The 18,923-nt window shown below is 38.8% G+C and overlaps 1 protein-coding gene across 13 annotated transcripts in view; it reads left to right on the plus strand.

The window, feature by feature from the left end:
* The window catches only part of PDE10A (phosphodiesterase 10A), a 536,527-nt gene that overhangs the window by 320,401 nt on the left and 197,203 nt on the right, over window positions 1-18,923 (plus strand). Inside the window, exon 1 of one of the 13 annotated variants that reach the window (XM_074368031.1) lies at window positions 4,636-4,998. The exons of 10 other annotated variants lie outside the window; for them this stretch is intronic. The gene's annotated coding sequence lies outside the window, so the exon portion shown is untranslated. Of the gene's footprint in view, window positions 1-4,635; window positions 4,999-18,923 lie in introns of those variants that run through there. 2 more of the 13 variants (XM_074368030.1, XM_045513222.2) reach the window with 2 other exon arrangements.

Consider the following 18,923-nt stretch of genomic DNA (forward strand, 5'->3'; position numbering starts at 1 on the left):
GGAAAGGGCCTGTCCAAGTGTAAGGCCTTGAGATGGAGCTTTATGGTAAATCTCCCCCTGCCCCCAAATACTGTGTCTGGTCAGTTTCCACCGTGACTGAAAGTGTGTGTTGGGAGGAGCACGCCGGTGGTACATCAGTTTTTCTGGAACTCTTCCAGTAAAATTGAAATCTCTGAGAAAGACCGAGACAGGTAAGCCACAGAGACCAGAGATTTATTCTCCAGGGCCAACTTCCATGGGTTGGTAGCCGGATCCTGGAGTGTCCTGTTGAGAAAGGGTGTGAGAGAGGTTAGGGCAGTGCGGGGTGGAGAGTTGGCCGTAGGACTGGGAGCTAGGGAGCCTGTGGTGGGTCACAGGGACTTGGTTAGTGTCTCTGCCATTTGTTACCGTTGCCTGACAGCTTAGCATGAGCTGCTCTATCGACTTGTGATACACTTTCCTCTGTCCCCGTAAAAGCCTGTGGAGAATGCTGGCACCTGGGACAGTGGAGGAGGGCAGTAGACCTGGAAGTAAAGGGCTGGATCAAAAGTGGAAGCTCAGACCAGAGACACACTTGTCTTATCAGCCTGTTCTGCTCAGTGTATGCTGATCTTAGTGCCCGTTTTTAAGAATGCTGATCATAAAAGCAGCTTTCCCTTTTGTTTTCTGACATCTGTCATATAACAGTATTTATGCAACCAGGATAGCACTGGCTTAAATGCTGTGGTAGAAAGTTCCACTTTCAGTGTGGGACTCTCTACACTCAGAGACTTCAAGAAGAGGCAGGATCATCGTAAACTATCATTAAAAATCAGCCCGACATGAGAGACCCTGCTGATTATTTAATGCAACTAAGAACAAATAAAAATATCAGAAAACAGCCTGTTTGGCTAATCTATGAAAAAATCATAGAAGGACTAGGAAGCTGTCTGTTAGCAAGGTCTTAGGGTGAAAATGCCAGGGGGAGGGGGTGGGGCATCTAGAGACTAGGAAGTCTTGCCAGCAGTTACTCTTGTGAACGAATCTGAAGGATGCGGCAGCTGGATCTAAAGGATTGGAGACTGTCCTCTTTTTTAAATTGAAGTAGAGTTGATTTGCAGTGCTGGTTAGTTTCTGGTGCACAGCATAGTGATTCAGTTATACACATATGCATATATTCCTTTTTATACTCTTCATTATAGGCAAGGTACTGAACATAGTTCCCTGTGCTGTACAGTATGTCCTTGTTGTTCTTCTGTTTTATGTGTGGTAGTCTTTACCTGCTAATTCCAAACTCCTAATTTATCACCCCCCCCTTTGTTTTCTATGTCTGAGTCTCTTTCTATTTTGTAAATAAGTTCATTGGTGTAATTTTGTTTTTAGATTCCACATATAAGTGATATCATATGATATTTATCTTTCTCTGACTTACTTCACTTGATATGATCATCTCTAAATTTCATCCGTGTTGCTGCAAATGGCATTATTTCATTCATTTTCATGGCTGAGTAGTGCTCCACTGGATGAAGAAGATGTGTGCTCACTGCCTCCCCTCTGCCTCCTGCAGCAGTTGCACGCCACAGGTTGCAGTACCACTGAGCCCCGAGAAGCACCGCGCAGTGCGCAGCAGGCACTGCATACACGTGAGCAAGTGGCGTGTGATAGCTTACGTGGAACAAGAACCGTCCCAGGTGTGCAGCTAGAGAGAAAGTACTGAAATCATACTTAGTATAAATGTCTGAGTGCGAGATCTGGCGAATAAGGCTCTCAGCATCAGACATGTGAAGAATGATTTCCTTATTTGTGAGACAAGAGTGGAGGGAATAGAATGGGAGCAATATTTGAAAATGCCAGTTTGTGGTTGCACTTGATAATGATCCTGGCAGAGAGGTTAAAGGCAGCTAACCAGGCCCTGGGGGACCTCTGCGGGCACAGTGGTCTCAAGTCCTTTATGCAGCGCACATCGTGGGAGTGAAAGGTTTGATGAGGAAATATGTGGATGTAAATCTGCCCGCGGGAAGATGAGTGGGAGGCAGAGAGAGCCGCAGTGAGGAAGTTAATGCCAGGGGAGGTGCACGCGGGGTCCACGTGAGAGGGAAGGGGCTTGGGGTTTGCGGTGAGGAGCCCAGGAGGAGGTGCTTGCCAAATGGTCAGTTGAAGGGCGCATTAGAGCAGTTATCTGGACCCGTGTGTGTGTGCGTACACACTCACACATTCACACACACAGTTTGGTTTCTTGAACAGAAGCAAAGACCTTCAAAAGGCAACTCACTTTCTCATCGGATTAAGTTTTACCTTGATCTTAAAACCACACTTTACAGAGAACTCATTCACTGCCATTTTCTAACAATCGTTCTTTAGAACCGTGCGCTGGCTGGCCACTCTCTCTCGCCCAAGTGGTTAGCATCTTGGAAAGGCTACAGGCCCCCTTGGCAACTCGTCCCCCGCACGGAGCGCTGGAAACCCAGTGAGTCTCCCTGGAACCCCTGGAGAAGTGATGGTGATTGATGGGAAGGTGTCGGCTTCCCCTTTGGGGCGGGAAGAGTTGGTGCAGTGAGACTAAGGCCTCCTGCTGGGGAGGGCTGAGCAAGGTGTGGTGCGGGGAGGATTCCAGGGCCGGCCTGTGATGTCACCGGCGCCAGAGGAAACAAGCTTGTACTCAGCCCACGGCAGTTGGAATCTGTTGGAGGGCGGTTGGTCAGCCCTTGGCTGGAGCGAGCTGGGCAGTGGAAGCCCCGCCGGTGTGTCAGCTGTGACTCCAAGTGGACTAGAAGGAATCTAAGGACCCGTCCAAGTCCCTGTTCCCAGGGCCGCCTGCAAGCCTGATGCCAGCACCAGGAGTCAGGCTGCCCGAGAGGCCGGAGAGGCCAGAGAGGCTGGCTTAGCAGCTCTGTGCTGTTGGCCAGAGAAGCGCTCGTTCCTGCCCCCGCCCGGGACCCCAGCAGCTAATGGCTAACTGTGGGATGGCACGATTCTATGGTGAGGAGGGGGCTTGTTTAGGTGATACTGCCCCAAATGCTTATTAAGCCCTTCCCAGTGGACCAGTGTGCCAAGCCGGCTGAAGACCCTTGACTTCTCTAAGTGGCTGGCTTTTTACAAATGTTTATTTTTATTTATTTATTTTCTGGGGGAGGTAAATAGGTTTACTTATTTATTTATTTATTTTGATGGAGACACTGGGGATTGACCCCAAGACCTCGTGCGTACTGAGCATGCGCTCTGCCACTGAGCTAGTACAGCCCCCTCCCCCTCAAAGTAGCTATTTGACGAAACCATGATGTCCTGGGGGCACATCTAAAACTGAAGTAGTGGTTTCAGCGGGTTCCTCTTGACTTCTCATTATTCTCTGATGAGGAAACAAAAACAAAACCTGATTGTAGGACAATGGATCAGAGAGAAGCTTGGAAAGAGGTAGAATAGGAAAAATGGGAGAAATAGCAAGGCACGGAGCACGTGGGGCACAGAGGAAAATCCGTCGCTGTTGCAAGGGAGCAGCTAAACTGAGCAAGGGCGGTGCACACAGATTTGTTGTTTGCCTTACGAAGAGGAGGGCTGACGCATTGCAACTGCTTCTTTTTGTTTGCTTGTTTTAGTTTGCTTTTGTTTTCGGCAGCGCATTTATTTCTTGCCAGAAACACTGGCAGTCACTGTCAGGGAGGAATTGGTATGAAATTGATTATGATGGCTTGTGGTCTTTAAAATTCATCCATAATTATCTTACAACGTGGCTCTTCTAAGATTACCAGAGTGACATAGATATTAGAATAAATTAGAATGTCTGGATTAGAGTTAAGGCTGACCTGGAAGTACCTTATGGTAGGGCTGTTCCTCACCTCTTTGGAAGGGTTGGGGAGGGTAGAAGACAGGAAGGAGAACATTCCATCAGACGCAGCTGGAGACCTCGTCCAGAGACGGGAGGGGAGGAAGCTGTGCAAAGGTGGTCTTAACGTACCAGTCTGGTCACTTTATTTTACATAAATTAAGGTGCAAAGCCATGCATCTAGCTGAGCACAGGAGCAAGTTTCTAACTCCTAATTCAGGGTTAGTAGTTTAAATTTCTCCTAATTTATTTAAAAAAAGATAGGGATACAGATTTTGATTCTACCCATTGTATGAGCTTAACAGAAAAAAAAAAAAAAAGAACCCAAGGAACCATTAATTGAGCAGTTAGCATGTTCCAGACAATATTCTGAGAATTTTCTGTGCATGATCTTCATTTGTCTTCACAGAAATCCTTATAAGACTGGTATATGATTATCACTATTTTCTGGATCCGAACCTTAGCATAAGTCTCTTGCCCAGCGTCACCTCGTAGAGACGCTTTGTGCCCTGATTGTCCACGAAGGAACGAACTCCCTTTTGCCTGATATGGAACAGCTGTTGGAGCAATGACTTAGGTGTGGAAAACTTGAAGCAGTTTTGCTAAAAAGTATTTTTTCATTTACTTTTCCTCTTTCAAAAGATAATTTGACAATGAATTTCCAATGCATTCACATATAATCCTTCAAAGGTATATTTTTAGATCTTTCATATTGTTAGTCTTTTGAGGCTCTTTCCAAGATCTAGAAATAAGGAGAACAGAAATTAAATCTGAGTAGTAAAATTTGCTTTCAAACTCTTGCAGTGATAATGTTACCACTCTCAGATGCGATTAAATAGTTGCTAAAGTGTGTATTGGTGTTTGAAGATCTACCTAGCAAATTGACAGGTTTGGGGTTTTCCTCAACCAAAAATAAGTGGGGGAAAAGCCCTTTAAAATTAAACTGCGGGTGGTTCGTCAGCCTGGCTCACGGCCCTGAGCAGGCCGGAGGCCAGGGAGCAAGCCGATGTTACTTCGCTGGTGCCATTCTTGTCGCTTCTGGTGTTCGGTTCTTATGGGGCAGATGTTCCGCTCTTGCCTGTGGTCACACACTGCAGCTCTTAGCTGCCCTTTCTCTTCTTTGCTGTTATGCTAGCCTTGCAGCCTTCTATTAGCTTCTAATTACTCTCCATTGTATATAAAAACGGATTTAAAGGCGTACGAAGGACACAACCAGAACTGTAAGTAGATCTAGTATCGTTCACGTTTTCCCTCGTCTGCTTCGGTTTGACATTGCTAAGATCTTGTAGATAGCTGTCAAGCTATCTACAAAAGAATTAACTGGAACACATAATTTAAACATTCTATTTCTAAAGCAGATCTGTTTCTGTCCTACAAAAATTTCCCAAGTCTTTGTTTATGTGCTACATTTGGACTGAGGGACTTTTTCTTCCTATTAATTGGTCACATTTAAGATCATAACACAAGTTACCTTAACATTATTTTGTATATTTCTTCTGAAAGGAAGAAACATTCTTGTGATAAAAACCTGAATTCCTTATAAGAAAATGCTTGAGTCCAAATACAGCCAAAAACTCACTGGCTTACTTTTCCACATACAGGAATTGAGATAACTTTCTGACTAGTTCAACATTAAAACCTGGCTTGGATCTAGTACCCTGTATTAGAAGAAAGTGGCTCAACAAGAAAAAAAAAAAAACAAAAAAAACTAGCAACAGTTCACAAGGATAATTGTCATAGTCCATGATCTGTATGTATGGGTTTGTCATCTCTTTATTTATTTGATATTCGTTTACACAACAGATATTAGGTGCCTACTGTTTTAAGGATTGGGATTATAGCAGTGGACAGATTTTTTAAAAAGTCTGTCTTCCTGGACACCTACATTAAGGGAGGAGGCAGGCAGAACCAAGTAGAATATGCAGAGTGTCAGGCCCGTGGTAAGTGCTACGGAGAGCAGCACAGCAGCGTGAGGCGGCACAGAGTGCAGTTGTAGTTCTAGTCGTTGTAAGCAGGGAAGGCTGCACCCAGAAGGTAAAATACGAGCAACGATTTCAAGCTAGGCAGATGGCTGGGGACAAGATTTTCAAGCGGGGTGAACACATAGCAAGTGCAAAAACCTGATCTGAGAGCCTGGCTGGTGTAATTGAAGGCACTGCAAGGAGGCTGGTGTGAGTAGGGGAGAAACGCGAAGATTGTGTAGGGTGTTCAGACACCCCCCCCCCCCATTAAGGGTTTTGTCTGTTCTCCAGGTGAGACAGGAAGCCATGGAAGGGCTTTAAGCAGAGGAGTGCTCTGTCTGACTTGCTAAAATTGCCCTGGCTGCCGCCGTGAGAACAGACTGGGAGGAGAAGGGTGGAAACAGGTAGACAGGTTAGGAAGCCGGTGCCCAATCTGGCAGGGAATGACAGTGGCTGGGCCGTGGCAGAGGCAGTAGACTGGGTGGAAGGCGGTAGGTTGTGGATATATTTTAAAGGTACGGCTAGCAGGATTTCCTTATGGATTTGGTGTGAGGTGGGAGAGAAAGACATGAATGATGGCATCAAAGTTTTGGCCAAGTATCTTTCAAAGTTTGGAAGAATGGAGAATCAGGTTGGTGGGAAATCAGGTGTTTGATTTGGACACATTAACTGGAGCTATTCAGTAGGCTTTTGGCTAAGTTATGATAGAAGTCTGGGTATTAAAGGTGATTAAAATGGGCATTGATTTTCTTCTGAGGCTGTTGTAATGGACCCCAGGCAAGCATCTCAAGGGCTGATGTGAAGACAAGTAGGTTAGGAAAAGGAAGCACCGAGACTAGGGCAGGCGAACTTCAGGGCTAGCGCTGAAGGAGTGGGCCGCTGCTTCAGGGAGAAATCTACAGTGGACTGGCCCGAGACTTTGCCCCCAGCGGTGTGGTTGAGGTTGTCTGGCTCAACAGTCAAATGAATTTGGGTTTTCGAATCAGGTGGACTTGATTTAAATTTCAGCTTTGCCAGTCATTGGGTACTTGACTTTGAGAAAGTTATCTGACTTCTCCGAATTTCAGTTTCTTCATCGATAGATTGGAGATAATCTTGCTCCATGCCCTGGATCTTGTTTACTGTACCAGCTTCATCTCCTCCCTTCCCTTTCTGTGCTGCTTCTCTCTCAAGCCGTGCAGGAGAGTATATGGTTCTCTGGCTTAGTGCAGATTCTTACTGCATCTCATAATGTCAGTTCTATTTTTGGTGATGCTAAATTTGCTCACTAGGTTCAGATGGTGTCCGCCAGAAGTCTCTGCTGTAAAGGTATCTTCTCTCCTTTGTAATGAGTAGTCTGTGAAATGATACTTTGAGACAGTGTGAATGTGTTTCTAACCTTTCCTTCAGTGGTTTTAAGCATTCATTGATTATTTTTGCCTGAATTATTACTCAGGGGCTTACAGAATGAAGAGTTGAAAAATTCTACTATTTGTTGTATATTTAAATCTTGAATTATCCTGTAAAGAGCTCCCCTCATCAGCCCACCCCTACTCCCAAACTGCTCTGCCCTCTCTCTCTCTCTCTCTCTTTTTTTTTTTTTTTGTTGCTTTTCTTTGGGTAGCATTATGGACTCATGGATTCCTTCTATATTCAATGCTATAATAACACGTTACAATACTTATTCCTTTTTCCTTTTATATTTAACATGATATGCTCCATTGTATTTATTACTTCTGATCCTCAAACTGCCCCAGATTGGGCCAGTATCAGTTCTTTCAAAACATTTCCTTAGTCCATTTCACATGTTTCCATTGGCCTTAGATACTTACTTGCCCTTCTAGCATGGAATTTTCTATATTTACTTTATACTTTTCTGTCTCAGACCTGGAATCAGCCATTTCTCCAAGGAGCCCTGGTCCTGTTTAATGGGGAATGGTATTTAGTAGCCAAGACCAGAGCACTAAGTGTGCTCACTGAAGCTTGGGTGTTATTCCTTCTAGGCCCTTTCATTGGATAAAGCTAGGAAATATATGCATATATAAGTGTGTGTGTGTGTATATAAAATGTTTAAATGCTAGCTCCAATTCAAATCCAATGTCATAGGGTTATTCCTCAACAGTAAAGGCAATTAAAATTTTTTTGTATAAAGTAATCAGCATAGAAAGCAATTATTAGAAAGCTGACGCATTACAGGCAGGTATGATTCAATAAGAATCTCACTTTATGTTACAGATACTAATACTGGTGATTTAGCTCACTTATAATAATCATTTATTTTGTGGGCTATGATAGAACGAAAAATCTGAGGAAAGTTTTTGTTGTCTTTGGAATCTTGACTTGATACTTTTTGCATCCTTAACATATTCAGAATGATTGCATGATTCATAATATTAGTGTCTTTATAAGATGGATAGTTTAGGAGTACATTTACCATTTTTACATTTCTCAAGTTATAATAAAAATATCTTTATTAAAGCATAAATGTTTACTAATAAGGCTTTGAAAAAACTGAAATGTGACTAATGTAATGTCTTAATACTAGCTATAGATTTTGTTGATGTAATAGTCAACATATGAATTTTTGACTTTTAAATTTTATTTTAGTACCCAATTTTTGTGCTGCTTTTGCTCATTTTACAAAATGGAATCATATCATCAACTCTCCTAGTTAGAATATTTTTAAAAATTAATTTAAAAAATTGAGGTAACATTGGTTCGTAACATTATGAAAGTTTCATGTGTAGCATTATATTTACACAGCCATGTACCCTACAGCATTCTCACCACCACAAGTTTAGTTTTCATCCATCTTTGTACAGTTGATCTCTTTTATCCACTTTTCCCTCCCCGCTGCCTCTTCCCTTCTGTAACCACTAGTCTGTTCTCTGAATTAATGTGTTTATTTTTGTTTGATTTGTTCACTTATTTTGTTTTGTACATTCTACATGAATGGAATCATGCAATATTTGCCTTTCTCTGTCTGACAGTTTCACTTAGCATAATACCCTCCAGGTCCATCCATACTGTCACCAATGGCAAGATTTAATCTATTTTGTATGACCAACTAGTACTCAGTTGTATATATATCACAACTTTGTTATCCCTGTATCCACTGATAGGCACTTAGGTTGTTTCTATAGCTTGGCTATTGTAAGTAATGCTGCAATGAACATAGGTGTGCATATATCTTTTTAAATTAGTGTTTTTATTTTGGATAAATACCCAGAAGTGGGATAGCTGGATTATACAGTAGCTCTATTATTAATTTTTTGAGGCATCTCCATGCTGTTTTCCATAGCGACTTTACCAGTTTACATTCCCTGAGGGTTCCCTTTTGTCTACATTCTCACTAACACTCATTATTCCTTGCCTTTTTGATAATAGCCATTCTCGCAGTTGTGTAGTACTAGCTCGTTATGGTTTTGATTTACATTTCATTAATAATTAGTGACGTCGAACATCTTTTCATGTCCTGCTGGCCATCTGTATGTCTTCCTTGGAGAAGTGTCTATTCAACTCCTCTGCCCATTTTAGATCGGATTATTTGTTAGTTTGTTGTTGAGTTGTATGAGTTCTTTATATATTTTGGATATGAATCCCATATCAGGTATATCATTTACAAATACCTTCTCTAATTCTTGGTCGTCTTTTCATTTTTGTTGATAGTTTTCTTTGCTGTACAGAAGCTTTTTAGTTTGATGTAGTCCCATTTGTTTATTTTTCCTTGTTTCCTTTGCCTGAGGAGTCATACTTGGAAAGATACTGCTAAGACCAAAGTCAAAGAGTGTACTGCCTCTGTTTTTTTTCTAGGAGTTTTTTAAGCTTTGATTTTTATATATAGTATGAGATAGTAGTCTAGCTTCATTGTTTTTTATTTGTTTGTTTGTTTGTTTTTTGGCATGCAGCTATCCATTGTTCCCAACACCATCTATCCAAGAAACTATCCTTTATCCATTACATGTTTATTGCTCCTTTGTTGAATATTAATGGTCCAAATATGCATGGATTTATTTCTGCACTTTCAATTCTGTTCCATTGATTTATGTATCTGTTTCTGCTAATACCATGCAGTTTTGATTACTTTGGCTTTGTAATATAGTTTGAAGTCAGGAAATGACTCCTGACTACCTCCAGCTTTATTAAACATATTTCTCAAGATTGCTTTGACTACTCAGGGCCTTTTGTGGTTCCATATAATTTTTTTGTTCTATTTCTGTGAAAAGTGTCCTTGGGATTTTGATCAGGGTTGCACTGAATCTGTAGATTGCTTTAGGTAATATGGACATTTTCACAATGTTAATTCTTTCAGTTCATGAGCACAGATCTTTACATTTATTTGTGACTTCTTCAGTTTCTTTTAACAATGTCTTACAGTTTTCAGTATACAGATCTGTACTTCCTTGGTTAAATTTTTCCTAAGTATTCTTTTTTTTGCTGTTGTAAGTGTGATTTTTCCTTAATTGCTAGTTCATTGTTAGCATAAGGAAGTGCAACAGATTTTTGTATGTTGATTTTGTTCCTTGAAACTTTACTGTATTCATTAATTTTTTCTAATAGTTTTTTAGTGGAATCTTTAGGGTTGTCTTTTAGGTTGTATGTAAAATCATGTCATCTGCAAATAGTGAAAGTTTTACTTTTTCCTTTCCTACCTGAATTCCTTTTATTTCTTTTTCTTGCCTAATTGCTCTGACTAGGACTTCCCATACTATGTTTAATAAGAGTGGCAAAATAGACACATTAAAAGATGCTCAACATTGCTAATTATTAGAGAAATACAAATCAAAACCACAATCATCTCACACTGGTCAGAATGGCTATCATCAAAAAGTCTGCAAATAATAAATAATCGAGAGGTTGCCGAGAAAAGGGAACCTTCCCACAGTGTTGGTAGAAAGGTAAATTGGTGCAGCCACTATGGAAAACAGTATGGAGTGTTTTTAAAAAACTAAAAATAGAGCTACTGTATGACCCATCAATCCTACTGTTAGGTATATATCTGGAAAAGACAAAAACTCAAATTAAAAAAAGTTAATAGATAAGTGAATCATTTTGCTGTACCCTTGAAACTAACACAATATTGTAAATCAACTATACTTTAATAAACAAAGTGACTGGTGAGAGTGGGCATCCTTGTTTTGTTCCTGATTTTAGAAGAATAGCTTTTAGTTTTTCTTCACTGAGTATGATGTTAGCTGTGGGTTTGTCATAGATGACCTTTGTACATTCCTTCCATACCCACTTTATTGAGAGTTTTTATCATAAATTGGTGTTGAATCTTGTCAAATGCTTTTTCTGCATCTAGTGAGATGATCATATGGGTTTTAGCCTTGTTTTTGTTATGTGATGTGTCACATTGATTGGCTTATGAATGTTCAACCATCTTTGCATCCCTGGAATAAATCCCACTTGATCATGGTGTATGATCATTTTAACATTTTGTTGTATTTGGTTTGCTATCATTGTGTTGAGAATTTTTGCATCTATGTTCATCAGAGATACTGGCCTGTAATCTTTTTTTCATATTGTCCTTGTTTGATTTTTGGTATCGGGACGATACTGGCCTTGTAAAGTGAGTTAGGAAGCATTCCCTCCTTTTTGAATTTTTAGAAGAGTTTAACAAGAACAGGTATTAAATTTCCTCTGAATGTTGGGTAGCATTCATCTGTGGAGTCTTCCGGTCTTGGACTTTTTTTGGGGGGAGCTTTTTGCTTACTATTTGAATCTCTGTCCTACAGATTTGGATTTTCTATTACTTCATAAATCAGTCTTGGGAGGTCATATGATTCTAAGAATTTGTGCATTTCTTCTGGATTGTCCATTTTGTTGGAATTTAGCTGTTTTTAATATTCTCTTATAATCCTTTGTATTTCTGTGGTATCCATTATTATTTTTCTTCTTTCATTTCTGATTTTATTTATCAGAGTCTTTTATTTTTCTTAGTCTAGCTAAAACTTTGTCAATTTTATCTTTTCAAAGAACCAGCTCTTAGTTTTATTGATCTTCTCTATTATCTTTGTAGTCTCTAATGAATTTATTTCCATTCTGATCTTTACTATTTCCTTCTTTCTATTGCCTTTGGGCTTCATTTATTATTTTTCTTGTTCTTTTAGCTATAAGGTTAGATTGTTTATTTGAGATTTTTCTTGTTTCTTGAAGTAGGCTTGTACTGCTATAAATTTCCCTCTTAGTGTCACTTTTGCTGCATCCTAACTAGAACATTTTGAACATTATCATATTACGTAAGGATTTGAATTAAAACTGATTATGCTGCAATAAATTTTTTTATGCTAGTATAGCATTTTTGTCTAATATTTTAAAATATTTGATTCCCTTTTTTGTTATGAATACGTATTACAGTCTTTTAAATTAAAAAGCATTGATGAATAAATGGGTCACCTTTATGGATTAAATTCTTTTCTTCTGGCAAACAGCATAAAATCCACGGAAGGCAATCTCAGGTAGATTATATTCTTAATTTATTGTCAGGCTAATACATATTCAGCTGCAACTTAACAATTTTTTATCTTTTGAAGAGCTGTTTAAGCTCTTTGTTTGCGTGTCCCAAGTATGAAATGAACTTGACATTGCCTTTTGGCCAAGATTGTAGAGCAGGGCAGGACCAGATGAGTCATGCTTGTAGTGGTTCAGATTTCTGGCAAGCCATTCTGTACAGCTGTGGTTCTTGGTAGTGGAAAACCTGGTCTAAATGAGAGACAAGTGTACTATCGTAGAGCAGAGCAAAGTGAAATAAAACAATAAACAAATAACTTCTATATTGACACCAGCTACAGTTATACCAGTTTTATTTCAAGTGCAAAATTTAAACTTCATCTCAGGTTCTGCCTTCAAAGAATAACAAACAAAGGGTGACTGAAAAGACTTGATGGAAAATGCTTAAAAATTTTCAGCTGTTTTTGGGGGGCTATGAAAGAAAAGCCCCCTTTTTTGCTAGCCATTAAGACTTACAGACAGGAAGATTCCCTTTCTGACCATGCTAATTTATGAATTATGCACAATTTAAAAATTTTCCCCTTTCACTCCACCCTCTGCTCCTCCTTTTCTTCCCAATAAAAATACCTCTTCTGTTGCTTTATTGCTTTTGAAACCCAGATGACTAATAAGACTCACTGAGAAAATATCTGGGCAACACAGCTCTGTCTCATGTTCTAACTTATTTTGAACTAAACAGTTTGTTAATTGAAGGGAAATAACTCTAAAAATTTATAATTTCATCATTGTTGTTGTAATTGGTTAAATGTCTACCCCATTTAAAATGATGGTTCTTTAACTTACATCGTTTTACGGTGTCTCCCCAAACACATGTAAGTGGAGGCATTAGAGGAAGGGCAGAGGAGGCTGGAGTTCTGCAGCTGGCGCATCATAAGCGCTCAAGAAGTGTTAGGGTACAGATGAAAAGCACATGAAACTCTCTGGTTGCCGTCTATTTGCATATGGTTCAGTTTGATTCAATAACTATTTCTATTCTTGAGGTTAAGAGTGACTCTGGAAGCAGACATCTGGATTTTAATCCAGTTTTGCCACAGATTAGTTGTGTGACTAGCTGTTGAACCTTTCTTCTGTTTCCTTATCTGTAAGATGGAGGGGATAATAACTCTTACCTGAAAAAATTGTTGTGAGGAGTAAATGAGTTAATACATTTAAAACAATACAGTGCTCAGTCCATGGTTAATACTCAATAAATGTTAGCTCAGTAAATATTATTATGATGACTACTTTCCTGTAAATCAGTACTATCTTGATTGGTAAAATTGGGGGAAAAAAGTCCAATCCAAAATTTTCTTGATATTAATATTGGTGTTATTTTAAATGCAAAGCCAACAATTAGGGTATTTAGTCAATATGCTTCTATCTGAACCTCTTCTAGTCTTTAACGTATTACTCTGAAACATATTTACCAGTAATCCAAAAATTTATTTCATCCTCAAATATATACAATTGAAAGTCCAAGTTTTTTGGTTAACTTTCAGAAGAAACTACTGTCTTTTATACTTTTTTACCTTTGTCATAAAAATGAAATAATATGCATATTTAAACCTAACATTTTGCCTTTTGAGGTGTTTTCCTTTTGCTTAACACTCTAATTTTTCTTTAAATTAAATTTATATTTTGAGGCAGAGTTTCAAATATAACTGAAAATTTTTGATACACCTGTATGGTTGGACTTTCTGAAAACCAAGTCCCTCAATTTCTAGTTTGTTGAACTTGCGATTCATACCACGTTTCAGGTAAGTTAGCCTGAGCATATAGTCTGTGACTTTTATTTTCCAAATTTACAATTTTCCCCATCCACTTGTCTTTCTGTCTGTCTATCCATCCATTGTCTGTCCATCCATCCAGTAACAACAGTTGTCTGTGTTCGGCACTGTTACATATCTGAAGATAACTGTAATTAGTTTAAAACATGAAAATAAGATGAATACCAAGGCAATTGCAGACAATTGTAAGAAATTCCAGCTTGATTTTTAAAGTTAAAACGTTGTAACATTGATTTTTAAAGTTTTTGACTGTCTTTGTTTTACTTACACCTAAAATAAGGAGATAAAACATTTTTCTTAATTTTAAACCAATACATTTTTAAATGTAAAGTAATAAAGCCCCTAAGACAATAGTTGAAAATGGGAAAATGTATTATTACCTACTCCACAAGCATGTGGAGGACATGTGTGCTGGGTGCTGTAGGGAACACAGAGCCAGACAGACAGATCCTTGAGTGACCTGAAATTCACTGTCATTTGAAATAATTTTACCAAATTAACACTTTTCCTGTGACTTGTCCAGTAAAGGGAATTAGAAGCTATATAAAGGCTGTAATATTTTAATGGCTACACTCTGTTTGCAGTTGATTAAATTTTTATTTTTTGGACTTCCAGTTGTAGAGAGATGTACAAAGTGAGTTCATAAACGTTGGCAGTATATTAATCTGTGCTAAGTATGTTAGTTTTGTGACCATGGCTGATTTGAAAGGATTCGTATACATTTATTCATGCTTTCTTAATGATTTAATAGCATAATAGGATTTAAAAAAAAATTTAAGTAGCTGCATTTTTATGAATGCTCTTTTTAAATATTTGTTGAGTGCTGCCTGTGTACGAGGGGTGTGCGAGAACCTTTACCTGCCTTTCCCCTTTAACATTTCTAGAAAGTCTGTGCTGTACATAGGTGGGGAGGTTGTTCCTGAAGAAATCATGTGTTAGAGTTGAGATTCAGGCTTGACCTGTCTTGATTCTAGACCCCATGTTTTCTCCACTGAACTCTTGATTCGCACTTCTGTGGATTTCATGGTTACATTATTTTTCTTAAAATAGGAGAATGACATAGTTTTCCCTCTTTTTACTTGCCAGCTAAAAATGTTGAAAGTGAATTATCATTTAATTTCAAAAAGAGTTTGATATCCCAAATAGTAGTAAGATATCGTTTTGGCATAAAGGACAATCCTTTCATAAAGGACTTAGTTTTATGAAACACTCATCACTGTGACCTGTGCACTTCCTCACTGCAGAGGACGGCAGCTGCTCATTCCAGCCCGTAGTACTGCTTCATCCTCCAAACCAAAGTTTGTTCGGTTAGGGAAGGACTCCACTGGGGTTGGCGGTAAAATGAAGAATGTGGTAGATGTGGAGACAAACTTCCGAACCCAGAGACTAGAATCTGTCTCATCAGCATCAGTGTCTGTGTTCTCTGTGTGGTGTGTTTTGCCTGCATGTACTCTCCCAGCCTCCAGGGAAGGTGTTTATTTCAATACATGTTTGTATTATTAGGGACAAAATGTATTCCTAACAAATAGCATTCTATTCAGCTATAAGCTGTAAGATTGACTAAATTTTGTTACTTGTAAGAATGACTGGGCATTGTAGTAGCATTGTGTGCTGTTTGTAAAACCCATAAATTGTAAAGCAATCTGCATGCGTTTGAATCTTTTCTAGCTCTGCTTTCAGGTGCTCCATGAAAATAAAATGAGGTCCCCCTCCTGCCCCAGCCTGCGTGTTAAGTCTTTTCCCTTCTAAGGCACTAGCCTGGAGTCTTCTGACACAGCCCTCAGTCAGTAGGGGTGGGCCTGGAATTTGCTAGTTGCTGTGTACTTCCAATATTCACTTGAGGAAACATGCACTGATTAATTTTTTGATTCATCCTCCTAGTGTTAATAAAATGAATTAAATGAGAAGTTTCTTCATCTTCTTAGGGGATAAATGGTAAAAATTTACAGCAAAGGTAACTTACCCCTTCTAAGACCTGAGAGCCAAAGGAAATGACCCATTTTGTTTTCCTTTAACGGCTGCTAAGGATGAGAAATTTAACTATTACGTTTAGATTTGAGAGTTGAGTTCTTGGTATGCAGCTTCTGAAATTGCTCTAACTGCTTTCTCTCTGTATATACTTTCTTTTCCTTAATGTCCCATGTAGTCTTTATTTAATTAATTAACTTATTTAAATTGAAGTATGGTCAGTTACAAGGTATCAATTTCTGGTGTACAGCATAATGTTTCGGTCATACATATACATACATATATTTGTTTTCATCCTCTTCTGTACATACTTTTAAAAGGTTTGGGCTTTTCTCTTCCTAGCTCTTTCTTTCCATTTTCCCCTGGGACGTGAATTACTTGCGTAGAAGTAATGGTGTGTGAACTGTCATGACAGGGACAACATGTAGGGCCCCCCTGGATAATCCAGGTTGAAACTCTTCCTTTCAAAGTATTTAAATTCAATTTTGCCGTATAAGGTTGCACTTGCAGGTTCTGGGGATGGGACATGGCTGTCTTTTGGGAGGATGTCTTTTCGCCTCCACAGTATCTGACTCTTTTACTTATAAACTGGTGAGACAGTAGGTTGAGAGGTAGTAGAGAGTAGGTTTTAGAGAGTGTGGAAGGTGCACTAATTTTATTTAAATCCTGGCTCAGCTACTTACTTGCTGTCTAAACTTTGGCAAATTGACCTCTTAGCCCTCTTTTTCTCTTCTGTAAAATGTGGATAATAATAGCAAATTTATCATAGGATTTTTCTGAAGATTAAATGATGTAATAAATGTAAACTGGAATAGTGACTCGCACATAGTAGGCACTCTACAAATGCTGGCTGTAACTGTGAAAAGCAGTTGGCTCAGAAAAGCTTTGCATAAATCAAGCAGTTGTGAATGTTGGCACTTGGTGCTGGATACATTCGATGCGCGTGGCTTGTACTTATGAAAGTTCATTATTTGCCACATGAAGAAACAGTTTTTCTCAGAAAAACGTAGTTGTGTTTGTGGGAGAGGATGTCTGGTGGGAATAAAACTTCTCAGTGTACACTTTTTCGTATTGTTTTAATTTTTGAATGTGTAACAATTTGAAAGGGACAACTAAATAAAGGAAATTCAAGAAATGCAAATTCATAGAGGGTCATCTTTACTTGTGTTGACTGCATAGCTAAAAAAAAAAATCTCCAAAGAGTAAAATTTAGGTTTTGTTTTGTGTATTTTTGTGTGTGTGTGTTTTATGAATTCATGTTATTTCTTTGGTATATGGTGATTTTTCTCCTCTGAGTTGAGTTCAGTTTTCATATTCAGTATTCTTCCCCAATGGCCTTTTGTTTAAATTTCATTGTTTGTTTTTTATTGTACTGTTAAACATACAAAGATTTATTAAGACTTGATAATTAGATCATCTGCTAAGAACAAATTTACCTTTGGGAAAAAAATGTACTTAATTTGAAATCCAGTCCTTTAATCAGTTTCTTATTTAATTGACAGAGACTTAAGTATAATTTAAAACATATGCTTCTGCATACTTAAGCAGCTCTCACCACACAGTATTTGTTTTTCCATTGGTTTTGTTTTGTAACCTTGCATTAACTTTAAAGTGACACTTCTGTTTGCAGTTCACGGACTTTTGATAGCATCACAGTGTATTTCTAGATGCCTTAAGCTCAGTAATGATAACTCAAGCAACCCTCATAGAGAAATGTGCTGTTTTGGTGAACGTCTGCCTCAAAATATTAGTGCCTTATTTTGTGTGGAGCTTTATATTTTGAAAACACCTTCTGGTTAGTTGGTTAGTTTACTTAAGCTTTACAACAGCCCTGGGAGGCAGGAGGGGCAGGCGTAGCTGATGTCACTGATCCTCGGGTATATATTGTTTACCTTCTGTCTCTTCAGCTTCCGTAAGAGACACAGACCGTGTTTCTGTCATCTCTAGACTTCTAGCATCTAGCATATTGTTAGTGTTCAAAAGTGGTTGTTGAAATGTACAAGTGTATAGCTAGCTGGATGGAGAGAGAGGGAAAATCGATCAAATTACTGTTAGTGATTTTCCTAAGCTTATGTGGCAAGTCAGGGAAATCACCAGAACAAAATCTCTGTCCTTAGACTTCTAGTCAATGTTCTTCACTGACTTAGCCCTTTTTTCTGCTTTAAATATGAGATCAGCTTAGGGCTGTTTGAATGCTTTGTACCAAACAGAGTAAATTAATCTCTAGCACTTTTGCTTATCAGAATTAAAGCGAAATTCCCAAACCCTGAATGCCTCAGAAGCACATTATGAGAAATTCAGTTTTGTTTATGCTGTTTTATCATGGGTTTCAAATGATTTGCTTCTTCCGGTCTCTACCAGTTTGGGCTGCTGTAACAAATACCACAGACTGGGCGGCTTAAACAATACATGTTTATTTTTCACAGCCCTGGAGGTGCAGGCCACTTTGGTTCCTGGCGAGAACCCACTTTCTGGTTTGCAGATGGCCGCCATGTCCTCACACAGCCTTTTCTAGGGCACTAATTCCACTCTTAGGACTTGATTACTCCTCAAAGGCCCCACCTCCAAATACCAAAATGAAGAGAATTGGGGCTTTAACATATGAATTTGGGGGGAGCACAAATATTCAGTCCATAGCACTATCCCTCCATCAGAGGGTGGTGATTCTCCAGTTAGTATTAAGTGGACCAAACCATTCTTCTCAGTTACAGGGTTTCAGTTGACAAATTAATATTTTTATTTTTATGAGTGGTAAGAGAAATGGAAGGTTAGAACAGAAATAGTTGGCAAGTTTTCTTACTGTTTTCTCTCCTTAGTGTCACCATAATAGATCTAAAAAGGAAACTAATATTTATTTTCATCACCTATTTTTCTAAGTTAATATACTAAATTTAACATGTCCAGATTTGGGCTTACCATCTTCTCATTAGGTACTTGTGCTATAAGCATAGCTTCTGA

Source organism: Camelus bactrianus, chromosome 8 (assembly GCF_048773025.1).
Source record: "Camelus bactrianus isolate YW-2024 breed Bactrian camel chromosome 8, ASM4877302v1, whole genome shotgun sequence".
Classification (NCBI taxonomy): Eukaryota; Metazoa; Chordata; class Mammalia; order Artiodactyla; family Camelidae; genus Camelus; species Camelus bactrianus.